Below are 24355 nucleotides of genomic sequence, written 5' to 3' on the forward strand. Positions count from 1 at the left end.
GAGGTTAGAAAAGATTGTAGAAAAGATTGTAAAGAGAGACTGAACAATTTACAAGAAAACAGTGGGAAGAGATGTGTGTGGTTCTCAAGTATGCAACCAAGTCCAGAAGGTTTATGATCTTTGCTTGGAAGTATTTGCTTAGGTGTTTTTATACCCCATGCAAATGGCAAAGAATGTTTCCTCAAGTAGGCAACAAATGTGGGAGGTGTGATGAAGAAGAAAGGTGTAACTGGGACATATATGTTCTGGGAGTGTAATGAGTTGGCAGATTTTAAAAATTCCTTGCAGAGTACTCTATCAGAAATACTGAGTGAGCAAATGACTGTAGGTGATGAAATGATTCTTTAGAGAATGGATACAGGATCTGAATTGTCTAGACATAGTAAGGCCTTATTAAGTTTAATTCTGTTAGCTGCCAAAAAAACAATTACTAGAAAATAGAAATCACACCAACTGTATTTGAAGTTTGAATATTGTAAAAGAGAGAAAAGAACTGGAAGAGGGATCTTTAGAAAAGGTAGGGAGCAAATTACATAGAAGTAAATTTAAATTGCGGGAGCAACACATGCATAATAATGTTCTGCGAAGTTTAAGGGAAGGCAGGAATTCAGCAATTTTTTGTAATGCTGGACTGATGATAGTAGCAAAGTAAATATATTTGATGTATATTGTATTTAAATGGAAAAATGTTAAAATGGTTTATTTTCTTTTCTGTTAATGTATGTTTGCCTACGTCTTACGTTATGATTTAATAAATGTGTTTAAAAAGCATTTAGTGATACATTACTTTAAAACTAAAGCCTGATCTTTGACATTGTACCTAGGCATTATATATTTATCTGAACAGGCAGGATGACCGGATGACAACACTTTTTCTCCTTTCACAACATAGTTATAGAAAAGATCAACGCTTTCTAGTAGTTACTAACATACAGTGGCCAGAGCACAATCAAACTGTTAATAAGAGTAACATTGTATAAAAGCTCAGTAAGTCAGACACGACAGAGAAGCAGGCATGCATAGTAACAGCAAATAAGTAACCAGAGTATGACCGTGACAATTTCCCCATTTCTATATACATTCATATACAAAGCACTCACGATTGGCTCTGTTAATCTGTGATATATTTAGGCAGTAAGACACAGCATGGAGCACATTATCCTGTAATAACCTGAGTCTTGGGTCACCTCCCAGGAGTGATTTTATTACAAGTAATACATGAGTCTGGAAAGCATTGTTGTTGCTCCGCAGCTGCTTTTTTCTATTTATAATAATAATATTGATTTTCTGTGAGTGACGTCGTCGTTCTGATGTTCTTGCTCAATATCATTACTGGTAATGTATTGTTATTCACTAGTTAGTAAGAACTCTTGAATTTATGTAAGCATTCTGTAATTTGCTTACATGCTGTATTCTATGCTACTTGTATATTTATGTTGTTAATAGAATATTTTGTTATAAAATTTACATTCATAGTTTAGTTTCCAGGCTACAAATGACGTATTTCCATTGACCGTTTAGCTGTTTACCATGCTTGTAAATAAATATTTAAATAAATAAGCAAACAACTGTTTTGACGAAAGTGGTGTGAGAAAAAAAAAATGCAAAAATGTCCCTTCTGTTTTGCAGTCTAAGTAGCTGGAATTTGAGTGAACTGTAAGAGCATACGAATAAGAGTTCAGATGTGTAGGCCTCCTTTATTTAGTAAATCACTTCCAGCAATTCATACAAAGTGAAAGAGCTAAAGCAAGCTGAATTTCGAACAAAAGCACATTAACTTGCAAGCCTGCCAGGTTTTCAGTTACTCCGTCTTAAACATTCGCCCTTTACTCATACGTGCCAACATCATGTATATGGAATGAGGAAACTACATTCTGCATGCGAATATTACATTTCTCTTCTTTTTCCCCTTTTCTTTGCTTAAGAGTTTGCTGATTATGAACACTCTTTTTCCCATTTCAAATGTAATTTCTTTTTTGTTCTAGAACTGATACAGCATAGCATTAATAATTAGTTCCCAGGTTTATCCGCAGAATGAATTCATGAGCATACATTTTTGATATTTTTTGCATCACAACAGTATTTTCGCAGTTTATTGCTTTTATATTTTGTTTTCTTAACTAAGTATACTGGGTGGAATTAAGGTATGATGCAAAAGAGTACAGAAGATTATCAGCAGGACAAAACAAATGACAAGAATCAAGATTTAAACTCTTTTTTTTTTTAAGAAACCTCATCAGTCACAGCATCCACTGACATATCATCATCTTCTTTCGGCTGTTCCCGTTAGGGGTTGCCACAGCAGATCACCTGTTTCCATTTATTCCTGTCCTCTGCATCTTGCTCTGTCACACCAACCACCTGCATGTCCTCTCTCACCACATCCATAAACCTTAGGCCTTCCTCTTTTCCTGTTACCTGGTAGCGTCATCCTTAGCATCTTTTTCCCAATATACTCAGCATCCATCCACAGCACATGTCCAAACCAACGTAATCTTGCCTATCTGGCTTTGTCTCCAAACCTTCCAACCTGGGCTGACCCTCTAATATACTTATTCGTATTCCTAATCCTAATACCACAAATCTCTGTTTACTTGCAAACTGATCAGACAGTCAAGAGGAGAAGCCTCACACCACCAGTCTTACATAGACCCATTAAACCAGCACCTGCAAAAAACAAACATAAATACATAAATACATGAAAACATACTCTGAGGTTCTGAATAAAAATCTGCAAAACCAACAGAAACCTCCAAAACAAACATCCAAGCAACCTCCACCCCTCAACACAAACCATGAAACACACACTTCACAAAATCAGTGTGCCATGCAATCACAGCCCTTAAGGCAAAATAGCACACCCAACATACTAGTAATAGGTGATTCTATAGTCAGGCACACTGACGTCCCACTCACTAGGCTGAATAAGGAGAAGGTTACTGTTAGCTGCCTGTTGGGTGCCAGGATCCACCACACAACACAAGCACTCAGGTCACTCCAGAACAAGTACAAATATGACTCTGTCATTGTCCATGTTGGTGTGAAAGACCTGAGCCGTACCTCCCTAGACTACTTGAAGAGAGACATGGAAGAGCTCTCTGATCATGTAGCCCAGGCTGATATGACCCTGATCCTGAGTAGCATCCTGCCTCACCAAGAATGATACCACGGTATAAAGAAAAAATTCTCGATTTCAACAATTGGCTAAGTTTCTGGTGTCATTCAAAGGGGATCTGTCCACCTGGGATGACATGCTCGACAAGCCACACTGCTTCGCTAGAGACTGCTTGCACCTGTCACCCTTAGGCTTTCGAATACTGGCCAAGGCTCTTGCCACCCCCATAGTGCCTTTTTTAGGCAAGGCTCAAAAGACAAGCCCACCACTGTAAATAGCACAAGTAACAAAAAACTGAGGGTAATGCTACTCAATGCCAGAAGTCTAAACCTCAAAATGCACGCACTCGAGGCACTCCTCAGTATGGAGAAAATCGATATATGTGCAGTAACAGAAACCTTGTTTAAGGCTCCAGAGAGCACCCCAGCACTACCAGACTACAACTCATACCATACATTTCGGCCATAGAACCCAAACTGAAATACAAAAGGTGGGGGCGTATCCATATTCATCAAAGATACCCACACCTTCAGGTTAGTGGCACAGCACGATGCTTCAGAGATCATCTACGTGCAACTAACAATGGGCAAAACTGCAATTCAAATTGTAGCTTGATACAGATCACCCACCATATCCCAGGACCCCCATTCCGCGTTTCTGGAATCACTGGGAAACATAAAAGTCCTACCAAACACCCTAATATTGGGTGATTTCAGTTACCCAAACATTAACTGGGAGAACTACTCAAGTACTAACTCCCTTGCCCAACGTTTCCTAGAATTTATAAACTCAAACACCCTGGGTCAACTGGTCAACACTCCCACCAGAGGTGACAACATATTGGACCTGGTCATCACCAACATGGGCGACCAGTGTTCCACACCAGAGGTCATCCCCTCACTGGTTAGATCTGACCATAAACAAATCACTTTGGATATCCATATTCCATCCCCACCCCCGGACAAGAAAACCACTGTGAAAAACTTTTCAAAAGCAAACTTCACATTACTTAAGACTGAGGTGGAAAGTTTCATAGGTTCATACTAGGCTATCTGCCCTAGGGCATTTATAAGCCTAGCCAGAGTGTGTTTGGCTTTCTCCACCCATTTTAAATTAATTTTGCTATGCCCTTTTTCGAGGTTAGTATACTGTGCCTCTGTCTGACAGTCACACAGAAGTGATACCCGGGGTAAACCTACGATCTCCCATCCACTCATCAAGATTCCTCTTGAAGAGAGTCAATGAGGGACTCTGCCTAACCTGGACTGGGATTTTATTCCAGAGTGAAGGAAGCCTCTGGGTTATGAATCTTTCCCTCCAGCATGTCCTATTTATTTCACTGCTGAGGTTCACGTCTCTCGAGCGCGTAGCTCGATGGGATTTGGATTTTCTGAGGTGCAGCATGTCCATTAATTCCGGGTTGGACATGGCTTTATATGTCAGGCACAGATCGCCTCTGAGCAGGTGGTATGCCACTGAGTAGAGCTGGAGTTTCTTTAACCAGGCAGCATATGGCATCTATTTGAGCCCTTTGATCCTCTTGATGAGGTACTTTTGGGGTCTTTCCAGTTGCTGCAGGTGTCTGGTAAGGTACATCCCAAAAGGGGCATTGTACTCAATTATGGGCCTGATGAGGGATGAGTAAAGAGGCACGATGACCTCCCCTGATCTAGATGTGAATCTCTTCATGATTAGGTGGGCTATATAAAATGTTTTTCTAACCACTTTGGCCACGTGGTTGTCAAATGAGAGACTGCTATCAACTTGGGTCCCCAGGTCCCTAATTACTTCTTCTGTACTTAATGGATTACCACCTATGTGGTAATTTGTGGGCACTTTGTTTTTGCCAAAGGGGATGACTATACACTTTTTGGCGTTTAGCTTGAGGCCATGGCTCTGGCACCAATTGTCTGTTTCTATGAGGCCCTTTTGGAGGATGCTTGTGTTGGCTGGAGAGTCAGTTATGGCGCCCAGTTTGCAGTCATCTGCGAACTTGGTCAGCCACAGTCCTTCCATGTTGGCCTGTGCCTCCGAGAAATATATACCGAACAAGAGAGGTCCCAGGACTGAGCCTTGTGGGATGCCACTTGTAACTGGTTTGGAGTCTGACATGGCTCCAGCAATTCTAACCATGTGGGTTCTGTCCCCGAGCCAGTTTGCAACCCATCTAGTGACATAGGGGTTTATATTTAAGCTGGTGAGTTTATCTATAATGCCTGAGTGGGGTATTATATTGAAGGTTTTGCGAGGTCCAGGTAGGCTGTGTGGACCACCTTCCCCTCGTCAATGGCCTTGGTGACTGTTTCAAAGAAATTGACCAGGTTTAAGAGGCAGGATCTGCCCTTAACAAAGCTGAACTGGGTAGGATTCAGTGTCTGTAGGTCCCCAATATCTTTATTTATGAGGTCCATGATGATCCTTTCCATAGCTTTGCAGACCAAGCTAGTCAGGTTTATGGGGCGATAGTTTCCAGGATCCATTGAGGCACCACCTTTGTGAAGAGGGACCACTGCTGCTGTACGCCACTCTTTGGGTACATATCCTGTAGTAAGGCTGAGATTGAACAGTAGTTTTATGATTGGGTTTAGCTCTTCTTGGAGTTCATGTAGGACGCAGCCCAGGACACCATCTGGTCCCATTGATGCTGTGTTTTTTGCTTTGGAGAGGGCGGCTCTTACCTGAGCATCTGAGATGTCAGGGGGGCAGCACTCTCCTGGGATAGATATTTTCACTTTTGGTGGGGATGGGCGGGGGGAGTTTGCACTGAACCTGTCAGCTAGGATGTTGGCAATGTCTGTGGGTTTGATGTATTTTTTGTCATTTTGGAGTAATTCTGAGCATATCTGGGAATTCCCACCCAGGTTCCTAACATAACTAAAGAAAGCCTTGTGATTATCCTTAGTGTCATGTGCAATTTTTCTCTCGAGGCTGGCCTTAGACGATTTTATGAGTGCCTGTAGTTTTTTGCTAATACTGATCAGAGATGCCTTCCCTTTTTGGGATTTTGCTCTATCATGTAGTAGCTTCCTCCTTCTATTGTATAGTTTGTTTATGGCTGGGGTCCACCAGACAGGACGTCTGCCTTTGGAGGATTGGGTCTTGGTTTTATTTGGGATTGCATGATGCATGCATTCCTGAAGGTGTTCATAGAATGCGTTTATAAAGGATTCTGCGGTCTGGGCCGTATTTTCCACAGGCTCGGGGGCTTTGAAGGATTCCACCTCGGTTTTGAGGAGTGTGAAATTTGCTTTAGAGGAGTTTTTCACTGTGGTTTTCTGGGCAGGGGTGGGGTCGGGATGTGAATATCCAGTGAGATTAGTTTATGGTCTGATCTTACCAGTGAGGGATACACTTCTGGTCTGGAGCATAGAGTCCCCATGTTGGTGATGATCAGGTCCAGTATGTTTTCCCTCTTGTGGGAGTGGTAACAAGTTGTTCCATAGCATTTGAGTTTATAAATTCTAGGAACCTTTGGGCTAGGGTGTTGGAGCTAGAGTAATGCTCCCAGTCTATGTTTGGGTAGTTGAAGTCACCCAATATAATGGTGTTTGGAGAGACCTTCATATTTTCCAGTGTTCTCAGGAAGGCCGAGTGGCGTTCCTGGGTTTGGGAGGGTGGTCTGTAGCAGGCAATAAACTGGAAGGCAGTTTTACCCACTGTTAGTTGCACATGGATAGTCTCTGATGCTTCGTGCTGTGCCACCAACCTGGAGGTGTGGGTATCTTTGACAAATATTGATACTCCCCCTTCTTTTGTGGTTCGGTCCAAGTTTTGGGGCCGAAAAGCATGGTATGAGGTATAACCTGGTAGTGCTGGGGTGCTCTCGGGAGACTTGAACCAGGTTTCTGTTACTGCACAGATATTGATATCAACGCCCCCATGCTGAAGGATAACACTGTCCAAGCTGCAAAATCCTTTACTAATGCATTCTACGGACAGCTACAATAATGTATGGATTGTGCCATCCCAAGCAAAACCAAGACTCACTCCTCCAAGAAAAGGAAACCAGTCTGGTGGACTCCTGCCATAAACAAGCTATACAGTAGAAGGAGGAAACTAGTACAGAAAACAGTAAAATCCCAAGAAGGGAAGACATCCTTGATCAGTATCAACAAGAAACTATGATCTCTCATAAAATCATCCAAGGCGAGCTTTGAAAGAAAAATTGCCAAGGACTCCAAAAATAACCATAAGGCATTCTTTAGCTATGTCAAATATCTAAGTGGCAATGCTCAGATCTGCTCAAAGTTGGTGCAAAATGGCACAAAATACACTGAACTGACCGATACCACCAACATCCTGGCAGACAGGTTCAGTGCAAACTTCACCCCCAAAGGGCCCATAACCATACCAGAAGAATGTAGAGTCCCTGAAATCACAGACACTCAGGTAAAAACAGCCCTCTCAAAAACTCAGCGTCAATGGGACCAGACAGTCTCCCAGGCTGCGTCCTACACGAGCTCATAGACGAACTAACCCCTCACCTAAACACATTGTTCAAACTCTGCCTCTCCACAGGCTACATACCCATAGAGTGGTGCACAGCAACGGTTATTCTGCTTCACAAAGGTGGAGCCACAACAGACCCCGGGAACTATCACCCTATAAGCCTGATTAGCTTGGTCTGCAAGGCTATGGAGCGCATCATCATGGAACTCATTAACAGAGACATTGGAAACATTGAAACACCGGATCCTACCCAGTTTGGCTTTTTTAAGGGCAGATCATGCCTCCTAAACCTGGTGGACTACTTTGAGGCAGTTACCAAGGCTGTAGAAGAGGGAAAGGTGGTACACACAGCCTACCTAGACCTTGCTAAGGCCTTCAACACCATTCCCCATTCTGGTATTATAGACAAACTCACCAGCCTGAACATAAACCCCTACATCACAATATGGGTTGCCAACTGGCTCATGGACAGAACCCACATGGTGAGAGTTGAGGGAGCTAGGTCTGACTGTAAACCGGTTAGAAGTGGCGTTCCCCAGAGTTCAGTCCTAGAACCCCTCCTGTTCGGCATATACTTCTCAGAGGTACAGGCAAGCACAGGAGGACTATGGCTGACCAAGTTCGCAGACCACTGCAAACTAGGGTCTATAATTGACTCTCCGTCTGACACAGACATCCTCCAAAAGAGTCTCACTGAGACAGATACCTGGTGTCAAAATCATGGCCTCAAGCTAAATGCCAAAAATTGCATAGTCATCCCCTTTGGAAAAAACAAAGTACCCACAAACTACCACATAGGTGGTAGTCCCCTAAATACAGAAGACGTAATAAGGGATCTGGGGACCCAAGTAGATAGTAATCTCACCTTTGATAATCACATTGCCAAAGTGGTTAGAAAATCCTTCTACATGGCCCACCTAATCACAAAAGGGTTTGCATCCAGATCAAAAGAGGTCATTGTGCCCCTCTACTCATCACTCATCAGACCCATCATAGAGTACAATGCCCCATTTGGGATGTACCTTACAAGACGCCTGCAACAGCTGGAAAGACCACAGAAGTACCTCACCAAGAGGATCACTGGCCTCAAACAGATGCTCTATGCAGCTCAGCTGAAGAAACTCCAGTTGTACTCTGTTGCATACCGCCTACTCAGAGGTGATCTCTGCCTGACATACAAGGCCATGTCCAACCCAGAATTGATGGACATGCTCCACCTAAAGAAAACCTTATCCCCTCAAGCCACATACTCTAGGGATCTAAACCTCACCACAACAATAACTAGGATGTGCTGGAGGGATAGTTTCCTGTCCCAGAGACTTCCCATGCTTTGGAACAAGATCCCAATCTACATTAGGCAGAGCTCCTCGCTAACGCTCTTCAAAAGAAACCTTGACGAGTGGATGGGAAACAGAAAGTTTACCTCTGGGACCACTTCAGTGGCTCTGCTGGACAGAGGCACAGGGAACTACTCTAAGGGGGCAGCGAAGGCCAACACATTCTGGCTAGGCTTATAAATGCCTTTGGGCAGATAGCCTAGTACCAACCTATGAACCTAACTGATAACTGACCGCTGACAGTGGGGATTTGTGGTGTTGTAGTCATGTCTGCACTGTGTCAAATGTGCATATTTTAATATACTGCCTTGTGTGCGTCTCACTTTGTCAATGTCTGAAGTATGCTGTGACTATTTTTACTCATTATATTGTTTTTTTGAAGAATCCATGACCGGGTAGGTTATCACAGGATTTACCCACAGTTGGCGTGGTTTGATCATGAAGGTGAAGCCCGAGTGATCAAACCAAGCCATCCATGGGTAAAACCTGTGATACCCACATCCAGCAGTGGGTTATTGCTGTGATAAAGTGACATTATTTAATAAAGAAATTGTTTACCTTTCTTAAATAATGTCTTTGTATGATGGTACTTTAGTCTTCTTCTACCTTTCTCCAGTGTCCTAATGTACTTCACATGCATACAGGAGTTATGTCTCCCATACATGTGCAGTACATCAGTGCAGTGCAAGACAGACGATGGAGAAAACATCTCCAGCTTGGTTTGTCTTTATGTTTCTGTGAAATTCTGATCTGTGGCATAACTGACTGACACAAGTCCTCAGTGACTTACCAAAAAATCAAAAATTGTATGAGGGACAGAGGACTAGATAGCAGAATGCCTAATTTCTTTGGCTTCTATGCATATGGTGCAAGGTTCGATCTTGACCTCTGGGCAATGCCTGTATGGAGTTTGCATGTTCTGTTTGGGTCTCTTTGGATTTCTTCCCACTTCCCTAAAACATGCTGAGTGTTTCTACCTCAAATTCACATAAGAATGGAGTTGTGTGTGGGACTTTCAACATGAATGCACATTGAATAACAGCTTAATTCTAGCTGTCCCAGTGTGAAAACAGAAAATCAGCAGAGAAAGCCAGTGGACTTTTGCGTTTCTGGGTGAATTTCGGTAACTGGTTAGTAAATGCACTGCCTGGATGACAAGGAAAAAAGAAATACAGAGGACCTGAAAGAAAATCAGCTAGAAAAGGTGAGGATAAAACACTGACTGGGAAAAGTACTGCAGCTGTTCAGCAAAACGCAGTGTAAGCTCCAGACATGTCTTCCAGTAACCTAGAGGAAAGTCTAACACAACTGCAGACAGACCTGATTAACATAAACAAAACACTGATGGAGTATATACAGTCAAACACAAAAGGCTGTAAAAAAAAAAATGGAAGAAGCTTTAAACAGATATTCAGATGAGGTGATAAAACTGTAAAAATCTGAGGTAGAAACGAAGAAAAGGCTGGCTGAATATGAAAATGCTCAAGAAGAGATGTGTCTGTATTAATTTTATAAAAACACAAATAAGCAACTGGACTGATATTCCACAGCAGGAGTTGTTAATCGAGAGGGCACATTGTGTATATGCTCCAAACCTGGATAAGAGAAAGAACGTAGACCTTTAATATTAATGATGCAATCCTACTAGCAGAAGGGGTTGATTATGACAAAACTGTGGCAAAAGGACAAAGTACTAAAAGTGGGAGACAGCAGTTTGTGAAGAATGGTTGATTACTCATTGTACACCAGGCAGAAGAGGAGAAAAATTATTTCACTGTTCAGGGAATGCCGAGAAGCAGGCATGAAATTCAAACTGCTGTACTCAGCTATCTTCAAAATATTCTTCCCTGGAAGGACAAAATCATTTTTTGATGAAGTACATGCTAAGAAGGAAATACAAAAGTTTATCCAAAAAAGTGAGCTATGAAACAGAAGGAGATTCTGCTTCTTCCTGTTCTGGTAAGAAAGACCACAGAGAGACTGTGCCATTGAAACCTTTTCCAATGTTTCAATGTAAAATGCTGGAGAGGAGGAAGGGGAACAATAATTGACTGGAAGAATCAAGAGTATGCTGGAAATGAAGCAGACAGGATTTGGAGATGGAAATGAGCAGGAAGAAAACCAGTAACTTGGAAACTGACAAATGTGGGATTACAAAATAATAATTATATTTGTGAAATATGAGAGAACAAGATAATTTGGAAATGTTGGACTTTGTTGGACTTATGGGGGACTCTAAAGTATATGCCCTACTTCATGTCATTAATGTTTATAAAAATACTTAGGGGAGTAGAAAGGAGTAGAAGAGGAGAGAGAAAATACTTAGGGGAGTAGAAAGGAGTAGAAGAGGAGAGATAATATTAACTGTATGTAAAACAAATGTTTTTCTTAACAGTACTATTTTTATGGTACATGATTTTCTTTGTATGCTATAAAGTAAGTTTTCTCAGTTGTTTTTAAGTGTAATGGGGAAACTGTTGTAAACAGGTGCTCATATTGTTTCTTCTCTTTCTCCCTTCTTCTCTCTTTCTACTTGTTTGGTTTAAAAAATGTAGGCACTGCAATGTAAAAATATCTGGTTAAAAGAGCATGACAAAAGAAAAATGAATGTGCTTTTTCTCATTATTGCATGGGGGAATGACTGGATTAAGGCTGTTAGCTTGATCTAGTAACAAGGTTTAATAGAAAGCAAGCAAATGAAAAAGAATATTGAATATTGTGACAATATGAAGTACTGCCAGCTATGCCAGGAGAAGTATGGCAGTGGATGTATGATTTGTGTCAGCACATCTAGCTGTAATTTTGTAAATAATTATTTGTTATCTGTATATCAAACTGATTTGTACAGATGCTTGTGCTGAAAATGTATTTGTGAGGTTTGCTTGTATTAAAGTGCATCAACAGTGCACCCTGCTAGAATGAAAAGAAATGTACATGTATTATTGTAACTGAATTAAATATATATATTTTAAGAAAAGATACTGGGACAACAGAGGTTAAGAAGCTAGCTTACTTTAAGAAAAATAAAGGAAATGTAAATAATCTGTTAAACCATTCAAACAGCACCTCATAATTCAAATAATAGGACTGGAGACAGTGGGCCTGAAGAAGTCTTTGCTCATTAGCTCAGTAAAAAGAGGGAAAGCCCCAGGGACTGCCATAAACATTTAGATCTGTATTGTCGTCATCTATGCTAAATTCCTGTCTCAGCTTCAAAGAGGGATACTGTGAGAACCTAGAGTCATGTGACCAGATGAGGTCATTCTGCAAGCTATCCTGGATATTATATTTTACAGGGAGTAATCTCTGATTATTGAGTATTCTGTTTTGGGGGATCTGACTAGAAAGACTGCTCACATATTTCATTGTGCCTTGCTCTATCAAGTAAGTCATTAGGGAACAGTATTTATCCTAGATTCAATTAGGAATATAGTGAAGCGTAGCTTAAAGATTGATTGTGTTTTCTTTATTTGTATGAGTGTGTCCAATAATGTTATTTTCAATATTTCCTGTGATTTGAACTATGTGGTTTACTGTAAATGTATATTTAGTATTCTCTTGTTATTTTATTATTTATTATTAAATATATTTAAAATTTTCATTGTGGCTGGTTGTTTTTAGAACATATTTAAGCTTTGAGAGTATTTGCACATATGTATTTGGTGATAGCTCTGGCCACTCCTGAAAGCCTTGTTGTTTGGTCAACATTACCAAATGTATTAATATTAACTTGACTCAGCATAATTGGATACCCTTTTAGGAGCCTTATAGTAACTGACTGGTGGCAGTGAGTCTACCTTATAGTCTGGACAAAGTTGGTAGAGTAGGTAATCTGTCCAGCTTTTCCCAGGTGTGTGTGTGTGTGTGTGTGTGTGTGTGTGTGTGTGTGTGTGTGTGTGTGTGTGTGTGTGTGTGTGTGTATGTGAAAATTAAATCTCAGAGAGTGTATATGTCAGCTACTTTTGGCAGGGACATGAAACACTGGTTTCATAGTGCCAGTGGGGAGCCTTGTGGAGTGGGATAACTGTAGCTGTGCGCCACTCAGTGGACACGAAGCCTGAGCTGAGGCTATGATTAAACATGATACTTCGGTGAGGTGCCAGTTCATTTTGTAGTTCATGTAGTACACAGCCAGGGATGTCGTCTGGTCCCATGGATGCTGTATTCTTAGCTTTGGAGTGTGCGGTTTTTACCTGTGTGGCTGTTATTACCGGAATTTGGCAATGTTTCTGTATTGAGATGGGCCCTTTAGGGGGTGAGAGGCGGGTGAAGTTGGCACTGAATCAATCTGCCAGGATATTGGCAATATCCTTGGGATCAGTATATTTAATGCCATTCTGTTGTAGCTCAGAGCAGATATGAGGATTGCCATTTAGATTCTTGACATATCTATAGAATGCCTTTTGGTTGTCTTTGGAATCTTTGGCAATTTTATTTTCATAACTAGCTTTGGAGGATTTTATGAGGAATCTCAGCTTCTTACTGAGGCTGGCAAGGGAGTTTTTTGCATCCAGGGATTTTCCTCTTTTCTGCAACAGTTTCTTCCTTTTGTTGTAAAGTTTAGAAAAAAAGTAGATGGTGCCAAAAGCAGCGCAATGACCATAAAACAAGAAGCTGCTAGTGTTGCCAATAACTAGTCCCCAAAAATACGTAAAACAGTATTTATTGAAAAAAAACACAGAAAATTCATTAAAGGATAAACGCTTTCGTTCTGATGAAGTCATTGTGATGAAAGCACTTATCCTTTAATGAATTTTCTGTGTTTTTTCAATAAATACTATTTTACGTATTTTTGGGGACTAGTTATTGGCAACACTAGCAGCTTCTTGTTGTAAAGTTTGTTTATGGCAGGGGACCACCAGATTGGTTTCCTTTTTTTGGAGGAGAGCATCTTGGTTCTATTTGGGATGGCACAATTCATGCACGAGTGGATGTGCCCATAGAGTGCCTTAGTGTAGGATTCAGCAGTCGAACTTTCAGTTCCTGTCTGCATGGGTGTCATGAAGTTTGTCACTTCTGACCTGACCTGAGTAGCATGAAGTTGGCTTTGGAGAAGTTTCCTTACTGTGGGGTGGGGAAGGGATGTGGATGTCAAGGGTGATTAGCTTATGGTCAGATTTGACCAATGAGGGGTGACCATAGGTGTGGAGCATCAATTTCCCATGTTGGTAATGTCCAGGTCTAGGATATTGGAACCCCTGATGGGACTATGGATTAGGGGATCCAGGGCATTGGAATTTATGAATTCCAAGACCGTTGGGCAAAGGTGTTGGTACACGAGTAGTTTTCCCAGTTAATGGCAGGGTAGTTGAAATCACCCAGTATTAGGGTGTTTGGTTGTATCTTAATATTTTCCAGTATGTTTAGAAAGATGTAGTGAGAATCTTGGGGCATGGCAGGGGATTTGTAGCAAGCTACAATTTGGATTGCAGTCTTACCTAGTGTTAGTTGCACCTGGAGAATTTCAGATGCATTGTGTTGGGCAGCTAACCTTGTGGTGTGAATATCCTTGGTGAATATGGACACTCCTCCACCTTTAGTGTTTCTGTCCTGGTTTGGTGGCCAAAAAGTGTGGTAAGAGTTGTAGCCTGGTATTGCAGGGGTGCTCTCTGGAGCCTTGAACCAGGTCTCAGTTACTGCACAGATTTCGATATTCTCCATTTTTAGGAGTGCCTTGAGAGAGTGCATTTTGAGGTTTAGACTTCTAGCATTGAGTAGCATTACCTTCAGATTTTGCATGCTTGTACCTGTTATGGTGGTGGTTTTGTCCTTTGAACTTTGCCTAAAAAAGGCACTATAGGGGTTATGTTAACAGTATAATGTTGACCAAAGGCTCTGGGTATGGTTTCTGACCCCCTTACTCCATGGTAAAGCTCTAACTGCTGTTTCTAAATTGTCTGATACTGATTTCTTAAACTATGATGTAGTTAAATGTTTATTGGAATGTTTTACGTTAACACCTGAAGCTTACAGAAAAAAAGTTATGTGAGCATAGATGCAAGGCAGAAAGTGTGTGTCATTATATTGCTGCGTTAAGCACTTATTTTCACATGTGAGTGAGTAGGTGTCGGGTCACCACTTTTCAAGGGCTGGCAGATTTTTTGCCTGAGAACATGAGAATCTGGTTGGCAGACAGGGAATGCAACTCTGCAGATGAGCTGGAGAAAAAGAGTATCTCTACTTAGCAAACAGGGCATCACTGCACAGGAAATGGATACCCAGTGCTGCACATGAATATAAGGGAACCCATGGTGGGCAGCCTAAACCACTCCAACAGAGTCTGCCAGTAACAGGGGAAGCCACTGCTTCAATTACACTGCCAGGATCAAGGGTTACATGTTTTAAATGTAACCACTGGGGCCATGTATCATATAGATGTCCATGGATGAAGGTGGGGAACAAATGGTGGGGGAGCCAGCAAGTGGGAATAACAGAATGCCAGTGGCAATACGTTGTTTGGAGACAACAGAGGTATCAGACTACCACCAGAGTTTGTATCCTATCGTGGTGGATGGAAAACAGGCCACTGCAGGGAAAGAGACAGCCTCTGATATAACCATTGTGAAGCCTACAGTGGTTAAAGAGAAGCAGTATTTGCTTGGGAAGTCTACTTCAGTCAGAGCTTTAGGAGGGATTGCATTTCAAATGCTTTTGGCCAGGGCTTACCTTGACTGGGAGGATGGAAAAAGAAACAAGCAAGTAGGTGTGGTTGAGGATATCCCTGCAGATGTCTTGATAGAGAATGATTTTGATAATGTAGTACCTTGTGTGCATGCAGTGACATGCAGTCAGGCTTGGAGACAGCCATGTTGGTCAGGTAACCTGGGGGATACCCAGACAGACCGCATTCATGAATCCAGGACTGGTGATGTGGTTCATTCAGGAGGGAGCTACCCTGTAGCAGTAAGCTTGAAGATGAGCCACGGCTGCTACTAGATACTGATGTTCCCTTGGACAGGGTGACTGTAAGGGCAGAGGTGAGTGATAGTACCCAGGCTGACAGTGAGGCACCGCTGTCAGAAGATACCAGACTTATTGTGGAAGGGGAGCTGAGAAAAGTCACAAAGATAGAGTTGAGACAGGTTCAGCTCTCAAACTCTACATTACAAGGCTTGAGGGAGGTAGGTAGGGAGGCACCTGATTATCAAGTAAAAGGGGAGTCTGTATACTGGAACAATGGATTACTATCTAGAGAGTTGACCCCTGAGGGAGGGCTAGAAGTTGAGGTAATACAGCAGTTGGTAGTGCCCAGAGGCTACCTTCTGGCACTTCTAGCCATAGCCCATGAAGATCCTTTTGCAGGTCATACAGCCATAAAGCATACCAAGAGATATATTATGCAAGTCTTTTATTGGCCCGGGCTTTCCAGGGATGTAACAGGGTACTACAGGACCTGAGAGCAGTGGTAAAAAGTAGGCAAGGCAGGAAACAAGGTCAACGCTCCTTTGATGCCTTTATCTGTGACTGAGGAACTGTTTCAGAGGGTAGCTATGGATATTGTGGGGCCTCTGAGTACCCCAAGTTCCACAGGGAAGAAGTATATCTTAGTGATAGTAGATTATACTACTAGATATCCTGAGCCAATTGCTCTGTCCTCCATTGAGGCAGAGAAGGTGGCAAATGCTTTGCTAGAGACTTTCAGCAGGATAGGTTTCCCAAAAGAAATACTGACTGACAGATGTGCCAATTTCATGTCAGACCTGCTGGCTTGTCTGTGGGAGCACTGTGGGGTGAAGCACCTAAAGACAACCCCCTACCATCCCCACACAAATGGTTTTGTGGAGAGGTTAAACTCTTACACTAAAGACCATGTTATGGGCACTTGTAGACCAGTTTAAGAGAGAATGGGACAAATATTTGCCCAATCTATTGTTTCCTTACAGAGAGGTATCCCAAGAATCCACATGCTTTTCACCCTTTGAGTTGCTGTATTGGTATAGGGTAAGCGGAACTTTAGATTGATTGATTTGTGATGAGTGGGAGGGTGAATGTGAATCCCACAAGGAGTCTATTGTGGCATATGTCCTAAACATCAGGGCAAGGCTTAGAGAACACATGGGCTTGGCACAGGATAACCTGGCAGGAGCCCAACAGCAGAAAATGGTCTGGTATGACAGGCATGCTCAAGCCAGACAATATGCTGTGGGACAGCAGGGGATGGTTCTCATTCCTGTCAGACACAACAATCTACAGGCAGCTTGAAAGGGACCCTACAAGGTGGTAAGGAAGGTCAGTAATGTTAACTACATAGTAGAATTGCTAGGCAGGAGGCAGGGGCACAAACTGTACCATGTTAACATGATGAAACCTTACCATGATAGGGAGGCCCTTGTGCAGAGTATTTGCAGTGGATGGCAGGAGGAGCCTGAAAGGGATCTGGTGACTGATCTCATCAGTGAGTCTTAGACTGACACCTCAGTGGAAGGGGTAGCAGTGTCCCAGTGGCTATCCCCTACCTTGGTTCGAGAAATCCGAGCAAGTGTTACAGGACTTTGGGAAAATGTTCAGGCCCCAAAGACCTATCAAGCAGGCCCCTTACAGGGTACCTGTGCAAATCAGGCAGACTGAGGGAGGAGATACAGGAGATGTTGGAACTGGGGGTAATCCAGGAGTGCAGCAGTCCCTGGGCCTCCCCAGTGGTGCTGGTATCAAAAAAGGATGGCAGCACCAGGTACTGTGTGAGCTACAGAAGACTAAATAGTTACACAGAGTCAGATATGTACCCCATGCCTTAGGACAGATGAAGCCTTAGAGAAGCTGTGTGGGGATAAGGATCTGACCACTGTTGATCTGACCAAGGGCTACTGGCAGGTGCCCTTGACTCCCAACTCTAGACAGGGGTCAGCCTTTGTGACTCCTTTCTGCTTGTATGAGTTCAGGAAGAAGCCCATTGGGGTGAAAAATGCCCCAGTGACATTTCAGAGGCTAGAAAATTGTATCCTAGCAGGAGATTATGCCCTTACTTATCTGGATGATATTGCCATCTACAAGTACACTTTCAGCATGTCAGGGAGGTGCTGGGCAAACTGCAAAAGGGAAGGGTTGACCCTTAAGCCTAGTAAGTGTCAAGTGGGTATGGCAGAGGTCTTCTTCCTAGGACATAGGGTGGGGAGTGGTAAGATTAGTCCAGAACCTGCCAAAGTGGAAGCCATTAAGGCATTGGCCTGCCCCTGTTACCAAAAAGCAGGTGAGGGAATTCTTAGGGACCATGGGGAACTATAGAAACTTTGTCCCCAGTTATAGTACATTAGCTTCTCCCCTCACAGTCTTGACAAAGAAAAACAGGCCAGATAAGGTATTGTGGACTTCAGCATGTGAACAGGCATTCTAGAAGCTTAAATGAGCTTTGGGAGGACCCCCTGTGTTAGCCAGTCCAGATTACAGCAAATAATTTGTTGTGCAGATGGATGCTTCAAACCATAGGGTGGGGCTGTACTTAACCAGGCTTCCTTGGCCATAGACTCCAACCCAGGGAGGAATGTTATGCAACTGTGGAAAATAAATGTTTAGCCATAGTATGGGCACTGCAGAAACTTCAGCCTTATCTGTATGGAAGGAAATTCACTGTAGTTACAGACTACAGTCCCTTAACATGGCTACATAGTTCCCTATTAGAAGTCCGAAGATGCTTTCTTTCGAATGTGTCTTGGTCGAACTGAAAAGACTGAAATGGCAACGTATTAAACTGGCTTTTAAGCAAATTCTTTCCCTGGGAAAGAATTTGCTTGGCTGCTTTGTTACTTTGCCGTTTCTGTCACTGTAGTGCGGTCTCTGAGTTGGTATATTTAAGTAGGGGGGTGAGGAGGGCGAATCTCCCCACCTAATGTAATGTTTTAAGTGTTTTATTTTTTATTTTTATTTTTTGTTGGAACAGTGATTTTTTTTCCCTTGGAAAAAAATCACTGTTCTGACAGTTCGACATTGTATGCTTTTGCTTACACAGGGTCGATTAATCATCGTTCACTTTTTTAAGCATTTGGTGGTCTAATGTAGATGCTGGCTACATAGATCCAGCCAGCAAAATACCAAATTATTAAGGTGGAGCTTAAGACTGCAGGCTTATGACATGCCAGTACAACACTGTAGTGGAGTGAGCAATGCCAACACAAATGAGCTGTCAAGACAGGGAATGGGGTAAATTTATTTCAAGCCATATTTTTCAATGGTTACTTGAAAAACTAGCTTGAGTTTTCAAGTGGGGGGAGATTACTGCCAGCCATGCCAGGAGAAGTAGGGCAGTGGATGTATGATTTGTGCCAGCACAGCTAGCCAGAATTTTGTAAATAATTACATGTCATTTGTATATTAAACTGATTTGTACAGATGCTTGTGCTGAAAATGTATTTGTGAGGTTTGCTTGTATTAAAATGTATGAACAGTGCACCCTGCTGGAATGAAAATAAATGTTCATGCATTATTGTAACTGTATTAAATGTATATGTTTTAACACAGGATACTGGGACAGCAGAGGTTAACCAGTTAGCTTACTTTAAGAAAAATAAGAAAAATGTAAATGAGCTGTTAAAACATTAAACCAGCATCCCTCAGCACTGAAGAGGACTGGAGACGGTGGTTCTGAAATAAGCCTATATTCATTACTAAAAAGAGGGGAAGACCCAGTCACTGCCATAAACATTTAGATGTATATTGTAGCCGTCTATGCTAAATTCCTGTCTCAGCTTCAGTGGAGAAGACTGTGAGAACCTACAGTCAGGTGACCAGGTAGGGTCATTCTGCAAGCCATCTTGGATGTTATATTTTACAGGAAGTAATCTCTGAGTATTGAGTATTTTGTTTTGGGGGTACCTGACCAGAAAAACTGCTCATGTATTTCATTCTGCCTTGCTCTTTGAAGTAAGTCATTAGAGAATAGTAATTCTCCTAGATTCAGTCAGGAATATAGTGAAGCTTAGTTTAGAGATTGTTTTTCTTTATTTATATGAGTCTGTCCATCAATGTTATTTTCAATATTTCCTGTTGTTTAAACTCTGTAGTTTACTGTAAATATGTATTTAGTATTTTCTTGTTCATTTATTACTTATTATTAAATGTATTTAAACTTTTCATTGTGGCTGGTTCTTTTTAGGAAATATTTAAGCTTTGAGAGTATTTGCACATATTTATTTGGTGATAACTCTGGCCACTCCTGAAAGACTTGCTGTTGGGTCAACATTACCATTTGTATTAATATTACCTTCACTCAGCATAACTGAATACCCTTTTAGGAGCCTTGTAGTAACTGACTGGTGGCAGTGAAGCTACCTTGCAGTCTGGGCAAAGTTGGTAGAGTGGGTAGCCTGTGCCAGCCTTTCCCAGGTGTGTGTGTGTGTGTGTGTGTGTGTGTGTGTGTGTGTGTGTGTGTGTGTGTGTGTGTGTGTGTGTGTGTGTGTTTCTGTGAAAATTAAACCTCAGAGAGTGTGTGTGTCACCTTCTTGGGGCATGGACAAGAAGCACTGGTTTCACAGTGCCAGTGGGCAGCCTTATTGGGGACCTGGAGATAGGCAAATAGAGACACCCAGTGCCAAGGCTGAGTTTGTGCCCTGCATGCTCTTAAGGGAAATTGTGCTTGATGTGGAGAGGTCTGCATCTGGAAATACTGAGTGTATCCATTTGTATTTCAATGCACATCCCTCTGCAGTGTCAGTAGTGAGGTTTCCAGTGTGGGACATCACAAATATTATAAGACTTTCTTTCTGGCAAATAAATGTATGCCTAGTAGCAATCCTGTATGTGGTCTTCATGTCTCCATGGAGACAGTATGATAAAGAGAAACTGGCTAGTATATAATGTTCTCTGAAAGCATTCAGATATTTTCCCAACTGGTAGAGTTATAAAGATAAGATGAAACCATACACCACTTAATAGAAGTATAGGCTGCACCATGTGTCATAGCATGGATAATAACCTTTCTTTTACCTTAAGTCAAGTCTATGAGTGTGGATGCCAGTTTGGGACATTTGTTCCTATTAGGTTGGTAAAACTTCAATATTTGAAGAGGTACATAGTTTTTGTGTGTTAGTATTAAGTTAATAGGTTTTGGGGGGTATTGTGTGTGTGTGTGTGTGTGTGTGTGTGTGTGTGTGTGTGTGTGTGTGTGTTTTGAGAGCTTTCAGTAAATAAAAAAAGTTTGGTAAGATGTGACATACACTCACATGGATATGACTGGCAACAACTGTATAAAAGATCAACCTACCAAACAGTGTATGCATGCAAAATAAAAGCTGGAACTAAACATTTAACAAAACAACTGTTGTACATAAAAGGTGGGAATAATAATTTGTAATACAATGATGCTTTCTGTAATGTCTTTAAATGTCAGTGGTCTCAGATAAATATAAAATAGAAATAGTAGTGAACAATATTAAGAAAGTAGAGTGCAAATATCTATGCTATAGGAGACATACTTGGAAAGAACTGAACATGTGAATTTGATAAAGAAAGGTTTTCAGGATGGTTATTCAGCAGAATACCTGAAACAAAGGAAAAGAGGAGTACTTATATTAATTGCAAGAGAAGCTCCAATAGTGACAGAAGAGGATAAAAAAGATAATAATGTTAAATTTGTAGTACTAAGGGGCTACTGGTAAGGGAGGAGGATTGCATTGGCATGTATTTATATTCCACCTAAAACTGTTATAATGCAGCTTAAGAAAATTCTGGTGGAAATAATCAGCTTTTGGCAAGGAATATTACTTATAGGTGATTACTGGAATTTGATTTTCAGCAGTGAAGATGTGTCTGTGGAGTCCGGAGGGGAAAGTAGACTTTTGAAGAAATTTTTTAAAATATTTGACATGGAAGATGTGAATTCAGTAGTAGGAGTTTGGAGTGAATTTACATATTATTCCCCAAGATACAAAATGGGGCTACAGAATTTACTTTTCACATGAGCATGTACATTTAATTGAAGGTCTTGATATGCACCCAATAACTATTTTAGATCATGCACCAATAATAACTAAAATAAAAATGCAACACTGGCACATTCCCTCCTATTTGTTGAAAAGACAGGAATTTAAGGAATGGGTAGTGGAATTATTCAGGAGCTATTGGAGAGGATAGAAATTACTTCTGAAAATATAGCTAGGGATTGGGATAAAATTAAAATGGAGTTTAAAATATGGTGGAAATAAAAGAAAGGGAGATATGGTTAAGAAATAACAAGAATTAACTAGAGGGACTGGCAAATTTTAAAGTATTGCAGAATAGGGGGAGTCTCGCAGAACAAGAAGATGAGCAACTGCAGAATGCTAAACAGAAAATAAGGGATTACCTTGATAATATGCATGACTTCAGAAAGATTACTATTATGCAACTGTCTTTTGATAATAACTCTAGAGCACAAAAGCTTTTAGTATAATGGCTCAAGCAACAGAAAGTAGAAAGGGCTATAGACAAGCCTAGGGATCCTATAACAAGAAAGGTAATGAAATCCTGTAGAGTTATTATAAATATTTTGGAAATTCTGTAAAAGTCTGTATACAGCAGAGAAATATGAAAATCAAAAAAAGGGTACAAATGGAAATGTTTATGGAAAAATTAAGTATGCCAAGGTTGGAGGTAGATGAGCCTGTATTACTAACAGTTAGGATAGGAGGAGATGAGATAAAAATGGTGATGTATAACCAATCTACAGGAAAAAAGGAAAGTCCCCAGAAATAGATGGTATTCCTGTGGAGGTTTGGAAGCTAGGAGGGAAAAAAACTGATAACTATCTGGAATGTTTTGTTTAACATCCTGAAAGAAAGTGGTGGCAGGTGTAATACATAAAGAGATTAAAGATCTATTGGATACAGCTTCATACAGGCCCATTTCTGTACTAAACCATGATTATGAAGTGTTTATGTCTATAATGGCAAAGGTAATGCCAAAAGTGTTGGTGGTTTTGTGGATAACAGAACACTGATGGTCAAGAGAGAAGCAGAATGTAAGAAAATACCACTGCTGTTGGTGGGTCTTGATGCAGAGAAAACATTTGGCAGACTTCATGAGCAGGGCAATGGAGCTATTTGTTTTTCCTGATACAATTATAAGGTTAACCAGGAGTACATATCAGGGATCAGAGGTGAACATGAAAGTGGGTGGGATCCTCTCTGATAACTTCTGCTTGAGTAGAGGAACCAGGCAGGGTTGTCCACTTTCCCCTTTGTTGTTTGCATTATATTTAGAAGCATTGGCAAAGAAAATAAGGGACTCGGAAATTCAAGGATATAATTGGTATGGTAGTCAGAAAAAGCTGTCTGTCTTTGCAAATGATATTATTTTAAACATGACAAAACCAGAAAGGGGCATTACAGTGTTGTGGAACATTTTAAGACAGTTTCAGATCTTCTCGGGATACAAAATTAATGAAGCTAAAACAAACGCAATAGTGGTAAATTATGTACCCACACACAAATTGGTCCAACTATATCCATATTTATCAAGACATGGTAAAATTAAGTGTTTAGGAGTATGGATTATAAATGATACTGTTGTGGCAGCTAAGGATACTGTATGTGGGAAGAGGATAAACAGAACATATTACAAAAACTGAGAAACTGGAAGCTTTGTTATATGGACATGGATACTAAGATGCAAGCAATTAAAATGTTTTTAGTCCCTTTAGTCTTATACAAAGGTCAGGCATATTTTTATCAACCAGAGGAGCAGCTGTGGATAGCAATTCAAAAAGAGGTGAAGGATTTTTTTTTCTGGGAAAGAAGACAGCAAGGGTGGGACAAGCTGATTCTTCCAGTAGAATAAGGGAAAGCATTGCTGCCTCACAGCAAGAGGTTCTCTGGTTTGATCCTCAGCTGGGGGTGCTTTCTGTGTGGAGTCTGGATGTCCTCCCAGTGGTCGCGTGAGTTTCCTCCGGGTGCTCCGGTTTCCTCCCACATCCCAAAGACATGTTCTAGGTGGATTGGACACTCTAACTTGGCCCTAGGCATGAGTGCGTGCGTGTGTGTGCCTTCTGTGGAAGGTTGGGCGCCAGGCTGGAAACTCGACACTGTAAAACTTTACTGCCAATCATGAGTGGACGGGTGATCCACTGTGGCAACCCCTAACCAGGAAAAGCCGAAAGAAGAAGAAGGATTCCTACCTCTCAACCTCTTAGAACAAGAAATCTAAACAAAGCCATAATAAAAATGGGACAAAGGCCCAAAAATAGGGACAATTTTTTAATATTGCTCTTACAAACTTAGAAAGTTGATAGAATAACAGGCTTTGCATTAGCATGAATTTTCCGAAGGATATAAAGTCTGATACTCAAATGTCTGTCATTATTTTCTAACTTTAATCTTTAATGATTTGCTACTAATTTGCAAGAAAACCACAATTTTATGAAAAATGGACCAAAACTATGAGGCAAAAATCTGTACAGCTGAGAGCCCAATTTGAGGGGGTACTTTAGAGCAACACAGTTAAGGCTCTTATGTATAGCACAAGCAGAAAACTATCATTCAAAGTGGAA

The 24355-nt window shown here is 41.3% G+C and overlaps 1 protein-coding gene and 1 pseudogene across 1 annotated transcript in view; both read left to right on the top strand.

Moving 5' to 3' along the window:
• The window catches only part of LOC122812252 (TLC domain-containing protein 4-like), a 1080923-nt gene that overhangs the window by 72692 nt on the left and 983876 nt on the right, over positions 1-24355 (top strand). The window lies entirely within an intron of this gene.
• Positions 1-24355, top strand: part of LOC122810781 — an 86489-nt pseudogene that overhangs the window by 32114 nt on the left and 30020 nt on the right.

Source organism: Protopterus annectens, chromosome 9.part0, assembly GCF_019279795.1.
Source record: "Protopterus annectens isolate FY-2018-M chromosome 9.part0, PAN1.0, whole genome shotgun sequence".
Lineage (NCBI taxonomy): Eukaryota > Metazoa > Chordata > Ceratodontiformes > Protopteridae > Protopterus > Protopterus annectens.